General features: G+C 41.8%; 1 protein-coding gene across 11 annotated transcripts in view; it reads left to right on the forward strand.

The window, feature by feature from the left end:
- Nucleotides 1–219: 219 nt before the first annotated feature.
- AGTPBP1 (ATP/GTP binding carboxypeptidase 1) overlaps nucleotides 220–12472 on the forward strand; it is a 66241-nt gene continuing 53988 nt past the window's right edge. For 8 of the 11 annotated variants that reach the window (XR_014846962.1, XR_014846963.1, XR_014846964.1 and 5 more), the window contains exons 1-2: nucleotides 220–361; nucleotides 11388–11518. The gene's annotated coding sequence lies outside the window, so the exon portion shown is untranslated. Of the gene's footprint in view, nucleotides 362–473; nucleotides 621–788; nucleotides 980–11387; nucleotides 11519–12472 lie in introns of those variants that run through there. The other 3 variants (XM_085043083.1, XM_085043082.1, XM_085043084.1) reach the window with 3 other exon arrangements.

Consider the following 12472-nt stretch of genomic DNA (forward strand, 5'->3'; position numbering starts at 1 on the left):
CTTCCCCCCACCCCCCCTTAAATACTCGTATATTTTACACAGGTATGGGCTGCTCAGGCGTGAGTGGCTGATGCGGGGGGCGGCGGGCGCGGCCGGCCCGGCAGGTTCACACGCCTCGCCCGGGGCTCCTGCGGCCGTGCGGTTGGCATGGCCAGCCGGGCCGGGCACCGCGCTCCCCGCGGCGGCGGCGGCGGCGCTTGCGCGCGGGCGGGGCGCGGCGGGGCCGGTGACGCGCTGCGGTGCGGGCAGGTCCTGCCGCCGCCGCATGAGCACGGCGGGGGCGCAGCGCGGAGCCGCCGCCGCCCGGCGCCCCCGCCTGAGCGCCGCGGGGTGAGTGGGAGGCTCTCCGCCCGCCGCCAAGGTGAAGCCCCGCGGGCGGGCATCGCCTCGGGCGGCGCGGAGCGGGCCGCAGCGGGGGCAGGGCCGCGGCCGGGATCGGGACCGGGACCGGGACCGGGGCGGGGCGGGGCGGGGCTCCTGCGTGCCGGGCTCCCCGGGGCTGCCGGGCGCTGGCCCGTCGGGGAGCGGTGGATGCGTGCGGGGCCGCTCGGGCACGGCGAGTCTCTGCGGGAGCCGCGCCCTGTGCGCTCCCGCCCGCGGACATGGTCGCAGGCCCTACGGTAGGAGCGGTGCTTGGTGTCCGGGCCTGGCGGGGGTCGGGTCTGCCCGCGGCACGGGGTGAAGCCGCCGGTGTCTCGGAGCCCCGCGCGGCCACGGGACGAGCTTGTCCCTGCGCTTCGTGGGGCGCGCAGCCGGTCCGTGCGCGCTTCCCGCTCTGTCGAGCGACCCTGCGGCAGCACAGGCTGCGGGTGACCCCCGGCCCCGCCGGCCCCGAAGCGCTGCGGCTATGCCCCCCTGCCCCGCCGGAGGGGTGTCCCAGCGCGGGCACTGGGTGGAAAATGCGGCGGTTGGGATAACATTTGCCTCGTCTGCCGTGCAACTTGACCTGCCAACGTCTGCTTGACTTAACGCTCCGTGGGTAGGAGTTTGTTAACATTTGGGGTTTGGTTTTTCTTTGTTTTTTTGCGTTTTCCTGCCTTGTCTTGCAGTGGTGGAAATCTCGCACAACAAGGATTTCTTTGTAGGCGTCGGTTCAAATGCTCAGCAGAGAAGGTCTGAGAAATAGGCTGCACATCGGGGTGGGGTAGTGTTTTTCTTCAGTGTTAACTGTTCTCAGGCACCGAGCTTTGTGAGATGTTTAGAAATCCTCAGCTGGACCAGCTGCTTGGATACTTAGAACAGTAAGCTCTCTATAGTGTTAAAGGCAGAAAGTGAATTCCTGAGTACCTGTGTGGTGTAAAAACACCGTGTATAGCCTTGTGGTGTGAATGTTGATTTTTGTGTATTTGTTTTTCCAGCATTGTGAAATTAGCTATCCAATGAGAGTATTCCTGTGAACGATGTTTCTTTAAAGAAATACATGCATGCACTACCTTTATAGGTTATATGTCGTTGAAAGGCTTCCCTGTTTTGCAGGTAGCTTGCAGTGTGTGTTTTGTATGATGCTGGGTGACTGGATGTTGCTGATAGGATAGCCCCACCTTTTGGTTCATCCTTCAGTGAAATCTTACTTATGACCAAAGAGTTTTTCTGAAAACTATACCTCATGCTGTGTCTTGTGAGTGTAAGTCAGTGTTGGAATATTTTTTTATTTCTTGGGCTGGGGATGGCAAGATAATCTCTTTTCCTGGAGACTTTCCTATTTAATGTCAAGATAATTTTAACATGTAGTTTCTGATGTTTCAGTTCACTACTGTGATTGGTTTTCTTATGCCAGCATAAATTAAGCAAAATACTTTTTTATAAAAAAAAGCTTCATTAAAAAAAAGATTCTGTCTATTATTTTCAAAAGGGGTGGAAATGATCTCAAACCAAGGAGTAGTCTTGGTGTGTGAAGTGACACCTAATATATGTTTGTGTGAAGCGAAACATGATCTTAGGCTTAACTTTCAGTTCAGATGTTGGAGGTGCCAGTGCTCATATATTAGTTTTCATGTTCAAGAAATTAACAGATTATTTTGCACATTGAAGCTTTTGAGCTTGAAAAATACTCAGTTGTCATGGCAGAAGATTTGTATTAGTTACATTACTGCCACTGGGAGCAACTTCTGTGAAATTTTGTGTGAGAAGCTACATCTAAAGAGAAAAAGGAGAAAGGCTCTCTAAAGTCCTTGTAGCTTACAGAAGAGTTTGCTATTTCACCTTGAGTTTAGGTTTTACTTTAGGAAAGGCTTTCAGCTTGTCACTCAACAGCTTGTCAGCAGTGCGTCTCATGATTAGAAACTTCGCAGTCTTTAAAATTTATGGTGATACTCTGCTCGACATAGCTGGGGATCACCTGTTTTTTGGCTCTCGACAGGTTATTTGAAACGTCTTCTTGAATTCCAGTGTCTGTGAGCTGCTTTCTCTTAGGAGATATCTCCTGTGATATGAATTGCTAATGTCTAGAAACACTGAGCGCTAATCAAGTCACCCTGGCTCTGGAGTATAACTGCAGTAATTGAAGTGTTGAAACTCCTTAAACAACTTAGAGGGGAAGTCAGGTTTCTTGGAGTGAGTGTGAGAGTGCTGAGCTAGGCAGCTGGCTTGTGTGAATGCTTAGGAGAGATTTGTGATGGCAGTGTATCTCTGGGTATGTTTTCAGGCTCTGCAACTATCCACAGCTTAACTGTCCAATACCCTGTGCTAAGCATCAAGAAGATTATGAACTGTCCAGTGTGTGTCCTGGATACGTGGATGATTCAGCATGGTTTCCATTTGGAAATGCAGTTAACCATAGAAAAACTGGAAGCAGGGGGGAGGAGAAAGCACCCAAACATCCTTCCTTTCTTTTGCAACAGCTGCAGAGGCAACAGGCCTGAAAATGTAATCCTAAAACATTTAGTGTGTTACTACACACATAAAACTTCCACTACATCCTTTATAAAACTTAGAATTTCTGAGAAACAGGACATCCAGGGGTTTGCATACTGGAGGTAGGTAATGCTGTTTCAATTGTTCCAAGTGTAATTCATGAACTGAATGGTGTAAATCAAGATTTCGAAAGTGACAACATTTGCTGAGAGTATTATGGGTTGTTATGATTGTGTTTTTGCACAGTAGTGAGGTTGAAGGGTTTGAAATGTATTTGAGTAGATAAATCTGCAACATGGAGCCATGTTGTTTTTTTGGTTTTTTTTTCTTTTTTTTCATCTAGATTAAAGCCAGGATTGAGGGTTTACTTCAACTCAGTTAGTGAACTAGGAAGTTTAGATCTGTAAGTTGATTTTTGTACAGACTAACCTTAACCATCAAGACAGTGTAATCCAAAGGAGCAATCACTGGGTTAGGTGTTACAAAGCGCCTCTGACGCTTAGCACTGAATGAAGCATTTCCAAGAGCTGTCAAAAGTTACTAGGTTTCCAGTTCTTGTTCAGTTCTTGGTGTAGGGAAATACTTAGTCTCTGCTATGGTTGTCCTTTTCCTTCTGGCTATTTTTATTGCATCCTTCTCCCTCCCTGTTCCATTCACCTTCTACCTGATGAAAGGGCTGGCTGGACAAGAAATAGCTGATTTTTGCAGTTTATCTGTCGGCTTAAATCACGTAAGCTTTGAACGTGATACTATGTGACCCTGATGACAGCAAGTTTGTCATATCTTGAAGTAACCCTATGCTTGCAATTCCAGTAACTTTCTAGGAGCTTCTTTCCAGCCAAGAAATAAAGTACTCGTGGTTTATTTTGCTCCTTTCCTGGCAAATGCTTTGCTTGCTTGTTTGCTTAGCTTTTTTGGCTACTTGTGTCAGACTTTGTTTTTATAGTCAAGTGGACTAGTGGTAATGGCTGCATGACATAGTTGGCAACCTGCTGTGAAGGACTTTGGTGCTTCAGTCTTCTGTGAAGCTATATAGATGTAATTTTGAATGTCTGATTGTATGCTGCAGTTTATCTAGTCACGTCAAAAAGTCAGCATTTTGCTATAATGCAGCAATGGGTAAGCTAATCAGCTGACTTTTTTGTTCCCTGCTATAAATATTTATAGCAAATGGCATAAGGGAAAGGCAGTAACTGATTTTCAGAAGTATTTTTTCTTTGACTGGTAAAGGCTATTAGGCTGTTCATTTTGTTTTAGATTTACAAATTAGATTCTGTGGTGGTTTTGATTGGCCCAAAACATCAGTGAAGTGTTTTTAACATCTAGGAGAAATTTGGACCCCTCAGAAGCTGTTGTAGTAGGCCTGGGGAGGTGTCTGAGGGGTGGGGAGTGGCACAAAGATGGCTCCTGTGTGTCCTGAGTGAAAGTTCTGGAAGCTTTTACATCAAGTCTGGCAGAGCCAATCTCTGATGACTCTGAAGGTGATGGACATGCTGCCGGCCAAGTTGGGGCCAATTGGAGGTGCTAGTTACGCCTCTGTGAAAACATATTTAAAAAAAATTCAAAACAAAGCAGGCACACACTTCTTTCACTTTGTAGTTGGAGGAGGAGGAGGTGCAGGTGAAAATATGTGACGGAGAACAGCATGGAGATTGCCAAGGTCAGTGAAAAAGGAGGAAGAAAGAGGTGCTCCAGTGCTTCCAGCGCTGGAGCTGAAACTTTCTGCTAGCTGTGGTGGAAGCTATGGGGGGAGCAAGAAGTTTCTCCTGCAGCCCATGGAGTCCATAAGGATGCAGAAATCCACCCACAGCTCACTCCAGAGGAGGAGGTGGATGCCTGGAAAAGACTGTGAACCAGTGGGAGTCTCATCTAAGAGTTAAAACTGCAAAAGGCCTTGACTGGGAAAGAAAGGCCTTTTCCTTGCTCCTGGCATGGAAGCAGCCTGGCCTCAGCTCAGGAGAGTCTGCACAGCACCTTATGGACAAAAGACTCATGTTGCAGCAGAATTCGGGTGGGAATGTTGCTCATGAGATTGGACCCACGCCAAAGAAGTTCTCAGAGGACTGTCTCTCGTGGGAAGGACCCCTGGCTAAGTAGAGAACCTCTTTTCCTGATTGGACTGACCAGAGGACCCCTCAACCTGCCCCCTGTCTGTGTTGCTGGTTTGGAGAGAGGGAAGGGGGGGGGGGTGAATGCAGAGACTGCTTCTTAAGAGGGTGGGGGTGAGAGCAGAAAACTGTCTAGAGAGAGAGAATAAAACAAGTAGAGATAAAGTATTTGTAGTAAAAGAATTGTAGTGATGAGTAAATTTTAGAATCTGCTCTGAAGACTGAAAAGAAACCCCACACCCTGCCCCCCCCCGGCTTGTTAACTGTAAAAGAAGAAAGGGGGTGAATACTATAAGTTCTTAAGAGGGAGGGGAGAGTGAACCAAAACTGTATGAAAAGTTTATTTTTGCCTGCATTTATCCTCCAACTCTGTTAAGTAATTAAACACTTTTTGCAACATTAAGCTTGAAGCCTAGTTGCCCTCTTTTCATGCGTCCTCCTGGCAAATGTCCAGTCTCAAATCCATGACAGATTCTCTTCCACCAAAAACTTCAGATTATTCTTTTCTGCCTAGAGGAGTTGGGTAGTCATTAGATAAGGGATTATTTTTTGTGATTTCTTCATAAAGTTGTACAATTACATCTGGAAGAAAAGTATCTCCAGTTTTTCTATCTTGAACAAACTGTTTCTCATGGAAGAAATACTTCTGAGGTACTTCAAGGTATATTATAATATTTTGATGGCACTAAAGGCTTTTGGTACTGCTGCGTTTTAAAATCTTAGGAAGAGATAACTGTTCAGTGTTTACTCAATGCCATTCTGTCCTATTTTACAATTTAATTAGAAAACAGCTGGTCCTGAAAATTGACTCTGTCTGGGCTATTGACTAGGACTTTTAATTTATATGAAACTTCCACAAGGTAAGGTTTGGCATGGAGTGGAAAGTCTCTGGTTTGGTTTTCCAATGCTTGTAGAAGGTTCAGGAACTGGGCTAGGAATAGTCAGCTTCAGAAAACAAATTCTCATTACCACATTAGTTATAATTCTTTATGTATATGGTTCTCTTTACTAGATTGTGAAAGAGTACAATGCAGTGTTTGCCAGTTTGAAACTTAATGGTGAAGCTTGAAGGATTTCCCCTGATTTTTATGTTGGTTTATAGTTAACTGAAACCTTTATTAATTGTACTGTGCATAGTGTTTTCAGGACATAAAGTAGTTGGTACAAATAACTGGCATCTCCAAGTAGCTTTCTGAGATTTTTTGCCTAATATTAGGTGTCATGTTCTTATTAAGGGAATTGTTCACATCCAATAACTATTCTAGTTTGTATGGCTTTAAAAATATCTGCTTTCTCAGAGGAAAAAAACCCAGAAAACAGCCCACAAACAACCAGGTTTTCAAAACCATAGTTGTGTGAGTTGTCACTTGGGACACTGAACTTGAAAACAGTGTGTCAGGTGTGAAAGAGTAAAGGGTTAAATATCCAGAGGGGCTACTTAGGATATAATTGCTGAGACTTTTGCAAATGGACAGTCCTCGTTATGGTGCAGGAAGCTGAGATGATGAGACTGCACGACTGTATTAATAGCAGTGGCCAGTTCTTACTGCTGTCAAAGGAAGAGCGTTCTGCTGTCCTGATGAATAATTTTTTTGTGTAATGTCAGGTAACATACTGCTCATTTCTGTATGGTGTGTGTTATTTGTATGGTTTTGCCATATTTAGGATGCTGATCATCATGGTTTTTACCTGCTCTCTACAAGCTTTTTGGGTAGGTTGCTTTTGGTGCAGACTCGACGACTCTTGCTGCCACGTGTTGCTGGTTATCCTAAGTTGTTAAAACTATATATTCCTATAAGTGTAAATTTACTTAGGTGAATAGTCTGTTCTTGCAAACAATTTACTTCTGTGTTTAAAAATGTAAACCACAAGTGGTATTTTGGAATTCAGATTGCCCAGAGCACGAAGAATGCTGCAGAAGTCTTTTTATATGGTTTTGTTTAAATAGGCTTATAAGTATTTTGAAAAAGAATATTTTGACCTGTGAACAGCTTCTGAGACTTTGGGATGTATGAAATGAGATACTATGAAAGGTGCTTTTGCTTCTGATTTAATCTGCGCTGAACTGGGGGAACTTCTGTGAGAGGTGGGAGTGCTTTTGGAAGCATACCTTAGAATACAATCACCTGATCACCTTCAGGGTTTCAATGTAGCTTTTTTTCTGCCTAGCATTTGTGAACTTCGAAATAATTACATGTTTTCTCAATTCATACAGATGATTTCTCTGTTTAATTTTTAATTCATTGCGTTTTGACACTATTCTGTCACCTGAGATTTTGTATTCCTCCCTTTTTTTGCATACTAATTTGCCTCTTTTTATACTGTAGTATTGAGCAAAGATTTTGCTCAGCTACTTGCTTGCACTATCTGATAAATAAATACACATCAACGTAATGACTTACTTGCTGCAGACCTATTAATGGTTACTTTTTTTCACCTTTCACATCAAGAGTTCATGGCAATCATAAGTGAAGTCCGAGCTTTGGCTTAGAAAATATTTTGGGATGCACCGAGCTTTGGATACAAAGCAAAACATGGAAATATATGTATATAGATGACCAATCTTACAGGTTTTGCAGAGCTATTGTGGTAAATAAACATAAAAAAAAAAATTCTGTTTTTTCTCTTGATGAGTATAATTTGGTAAGTGGTTTCAGCAACTTGTCTATTTATGATAATAAATATATATTTAATAATTATATAGTTTATATTTAATGATTACATAGTTAAATAATTATATATATTTAATATATAATGAAGAGACTAAAAATACATATTTGTATATAATGTTCATTAAAAAATAAGTTTCTGGAAAATAAAACGAAGAAAATAGAATATAATTCAAGTACAACAGATTAAGTAGTATTGATAAATTTCGTGTATCCATACTTGGTTTTGTTATTTGTGGTTTCACTTGGAAAAAACTGTGTTCTTTGGAATGTAGTTACAAAATACATTGCAGAAAAATCATAGTATTAGCCATGGAAAATTTCAGGCATCTTTGGCTCTTTCAAGTAATCTGTTATCTGGTTGTGGGGTTTTTTTGGTTGGTTTTTTTGGAGGGTTTTTTTTGGTTGGTTTTTTTAAAAATAATTTGGTTGTTTTTCTTGTGTGTGGTTGCTTTATTTTGCTGGTCTTTTGGGGGGATTTGAGAGGTTTTTTAAGTGAAGAGAGTGCAAAGATACCTTTTTTTTTTTTATTGTTAGTTATCCTACCAAGGAAGGCATGTTGTGTGTTAAAGTGTTTTGGTCAATTGAAGCATGTGAATTCTGTTTATGTAAACTGAGAATGTCCTCCAGCTTCACTGACAGAGAGATTTTCCTTGTTTTCCTGAGAGAAGTAAGCAGCATTTTAGCATAAAATCTCTCCATGGTACCTCTTTGAGAGGTCTGATTTCTGCCAGCTTTGAGGAAGCAAAAGCTAACATGAAAGTAGAGGTGCTGCTGGTTAAAATAAAAATTTTGAGCCTCAGACATGGCATTACTGTGTATTTAATTTCTTTTAAATTCGATGTTATCAAAACGACAGCAGAAATGCTCGGCACTAACGTATTGTAATGGTGACTGTGTGTTTTTTCTTACCATGATTTTAAATGAAAGCCTGAAATTTGGTTTTGTGTCTGCCTTTTTTATTGTCCATTAGTGGTTAAGGGGAGAGAAAGGGAAAGCAATTTATACTGAATACACTTAATGGCAGGTTTTGGTGCAATTGAGCCTCAATTATTGTATTGAGTTTAATTTGTTTTCTTCAGTTTTGTTTAAAGATAGCTCTTTCCTATCATGTATAAACTCCACCTGTTGGTTTGCAATACAAAAAGGATATACTCAGTTTCCCCTGAAATACATGCATCAGTTTAAGTACCAGAATCTTAAAAAACATTCAAGAGAATTATGTGACAGTGCATGCAATATATATGGTTAGCAGCATTTGTTTGTTTTTAATTCACTCCTTCTGTTATTAGGTACTATGCACCAGATACAGATGGTGGGATCAAGCTGCCCCTAGCAATGATTTGGGACAAGAAACATCATGAGTATTTGATGTGCAATACTCAGTAATTGCTGTAAGGGACAAAACCTCAGTTTAGTAGTTGTCAAAGAAAAGCCCAAGTCTAGGAGTTCTTTCATTCGCAGGAGAGAAACTGGGGCTGAAGCTGTTTTTAATAAAAGAGTACAACAATATCTGGATTCTGTGGCTCTGGTCATAGTCACTGTATGTTTTCTTGCTGGAGCCCTGAGGTCCAGTCACTTTGCTAGTGGAGTGGCATTAATGTCCAGCATTAAGCACACAGTATCAGGATTACTAATTCCCCTTTCACCCCACATACAGGCCACTATTGATCTTTGTAGAATATTAGGTTTGGGTTGGAGGGAGGCTAAAGACCATCTGGTTCCAGCTCAACCAGCTGGGGTGGGAGTTTCTTCTGTCAGATCAGGTTACTCAGAGCCCAGTCCAGCCCTTGAGTGCTGCCAGGGCTGGGGCATCTACAACTTCCCTGGGCAGCCTGTTCCTGTGCCTCACCACCCTCACAGTAAAGAATTTCTTCCTAATGCCTAACCTGAATCTTCCTCCTTTCAGTTTAAAGCAATTGTATTGCTTCTTGTCCTATCACTACATGCCCTTGTAAAAAGTCCCTCTCCAGCTTTTTAATAGGCCTTCTCTGGGTGCTGGAAGGCTGCTCTAAGGTCTCTGCAGAGCCTTTTCCAGGCTAACAGTCCCAACTCTCTCAGTCTTTCTTTATATAGGAGAATTTTTCCACCACTCCAGTCATTTTTATTGCCCTATTCTGGACTCATTTCAAGTCCACATCCTTATTGTGTTGGAACCCCCAGAACTTGTGTCAGTAAAATCTCTGACTCTTGTTACAATGTCTGACCAGAATTATTGCTGCCTTGGAGAAGTTGAGTATATTGCTGTTGTTCTAGTACATATATATCAACTGAGTATTCAGGAAGATGGAATTTGTACAAGTCCTCTGTAGACACTTCCAGTAATGCCTGATAGACACATCTGAATATGAGGTGTGAATGAAAAGCTGTAAGTTCATTTCTTTATCAATTGTTTTTAGCAAAAGAATATTTCTTTGTGATGGTCCTTGCCATTTTGTAGAGTAGTTTTGTGGTTAGAGTATTTATCCAAGAAGTAGGAGTTCCATGGGTTCCATGTTATTCTTACATTTTGGCAAATGCCGAAACTTTATGTGGAAGGTAAATACTGGAGGGGATATCCTCTTTCCTTTTGCATGTACTTTGTCAGTGAGTGTCAAATTTTCATGGTATTGAAGAGGTGGATCAGCAGAGAAAGTGACTCAGTAGTTCAGTGACAGAGAATTCACCTAGGAGTGAGGCAAATACATGCTGTTCTCAGGAGGAACGGAAATGTGAAAATTATGTATAACTTCATGCAGTCCATTTAATTTATTGTACTGTTGATAGTGTTACTACAGCCAGTGCAGCTTTCTGATTTGGAACCTTACTTGTCTGGAGAAATTTCCTGTGGACTGCCTATTTTCCTGTGTAGATGGAAGGATGGATGAGACAACATTTCACAGGCAAGGTGGAAAGGCAAAGGGAGATTGCAGAGAATCCAGCATCTATCAGTTTGGAGTTGTACCTAGTCAACACTTGTTGATCTCCTCTGCTTCCCTCCAGCTTGAGGTCCTTTCATTCAGTTGTTGGTCCTTTACAAGCAGAACTAATGCTAATTTTTCATCTGCTCTGCTACTGCTGGTAGGCAAGTAGCATTGTTTAAAATACCTGTAAATTCATTCACCTTCTGCCTTTAGCTTCCTATCAAGTGTTTATTCAAAATAAAGATACTATCAAAAGTTTTAAATTAATTTGGAAGGTTTTTTCATCACCTAAAGAGAACTTTAGTAAAATATTAAAGATAATTTTTTTTTGCTTTAGTATGCATAGATGTTCCACCACAACTCTCTGGATTGCTGCTGTGTGCATTTCCCTTTTCATTTTTTCCCTGCTCCTTCTGATTGGTTGTTGGTTGTGTTGGTTTTTGTTAGCTTTGTTCTTGTGCTTTTTCTTTTTTACTTGGCTTTTACTCTTGACTTGGAGCATCAGTAAGCACTTCAGTGCTTACTGAAATATTTTGTGGTGAATTTAGACAAACAGACTGAGACCTCACAGTTCAAGAGGGTTCAGCTCAGTAGCTGGCTCCACTTGTACAGCAGTTCAGTACACTATAATATATAGACACTATTGGCACTGGCAGACTGTTCATCATCTGCATGACAGCAGGTCATACTTTTGCTGCAAGCAAAACAGCACTTGGCTATTTGAATCCAAGAGTCTAATTTCCCCCCAGTAAACCCGCAGCCTGGTTGAAATAACCCAGACTTTATAATTCATGAAATTTTCAGTATTGTGGTGGACACTGCTCTTCTCTTGTAACTATTTATTTTCTTTAAAGGATTTCAAGATAGCTTACACTTGAAGGGTACTCAGACAGACTTAGGACACCTGTTAACTTGAGTCAAGCTGGAATTCTTGTGAAAAATTAAGCATTTCTTCCTGACTGCTGGGAAAAGATTCCACTTTCAGGTGAGTCTGGAAATAAGCTTGCTTCATACTTCATCTGCTTTAGGCTTTTAGCAGGAGTTATTTTGATAATTTTAATGTGCTAGACAATAAGGATTTTTGAGAGGTTTTACACCTTTCTTTGGGGAGAAGGGAATGGGGGGCAGCTGTGTGTGTGTAATTGGCTGGACTTCTTGCCTGCATTTCTCAAGAGAAGACTGCTTTATCTTAAACGTTCTCAGCACCCATATCTTTGAACATCCATTTCCCCCTTTTCTCTGTCTTCTACATTTAAATTAACCACTGTGCTCTTGGGGGACACTGTTTTTTTCACAGTGAGAGTATTTGTCTGTCATTCATGCTAGATCTCAAATGGAAGTACTGATGTTCTGTTAATGGTCCTGTAGACTGCAACCTTAATTACATGGAGGAACCATTTGAGGCAGCAGTGTGCTCTGAGGACACTATGTCCTTAAATGGGTAGGAAAATTGAGTCCTTGGCATGATGTGGTTTCTGTCCAAGAAATGTATTCAGGTCTTGCTTAAATAAGAACACCAAATACTCCATGTTTCTCACTAGTCTAGTTACTCTAGTCTTAGTACGTCTAGTGTTAGTTACTCTATAGATACATGAAAAGGCAGTCAGAAATAGTATGTTGTGGCATTGGCATCTTGTAACATTGTCAAATAAGTTCAAAAAGTGTGTTTATTGGCTTCAGCAAAAACTTGATAAAATTCTGTCATTGTCAGGAAAATAATGTCTAGTAAATGACTGATAGAAGTTTCTGTTTTATTGTAATAGGACTTTCTGAACTTTGGTAGGCCTGAATTATAATGCAGAATCATACTCCATGTTAGAAGGCAATGGTTTATTTTAAAAGCTCGATCAAACAGTTCTGCTTGAACAGAGAAGAGCTTGTGACTGCATGGAGAAACATAATCAGTATGAATTAACTTCTTTAGCATTTCTAGTGCAGG

The sequence above is a fragment of the Lichenostomus cassidix genome, chromosome Z, assembly GCF_008360975.1.
Source record: "Lichenostomus cassidix isolate B80296 chromosome Z, HeHo_3.0, whole genome shotgun sequence".
Classification (NCBI taxonomy): domain Eukaryota; kingdom Metazoa; phylum Chordata; class Aves; order Passeriformes; family Meliphagidae; genus Lichenostomus; species Lichenostomus cassidix.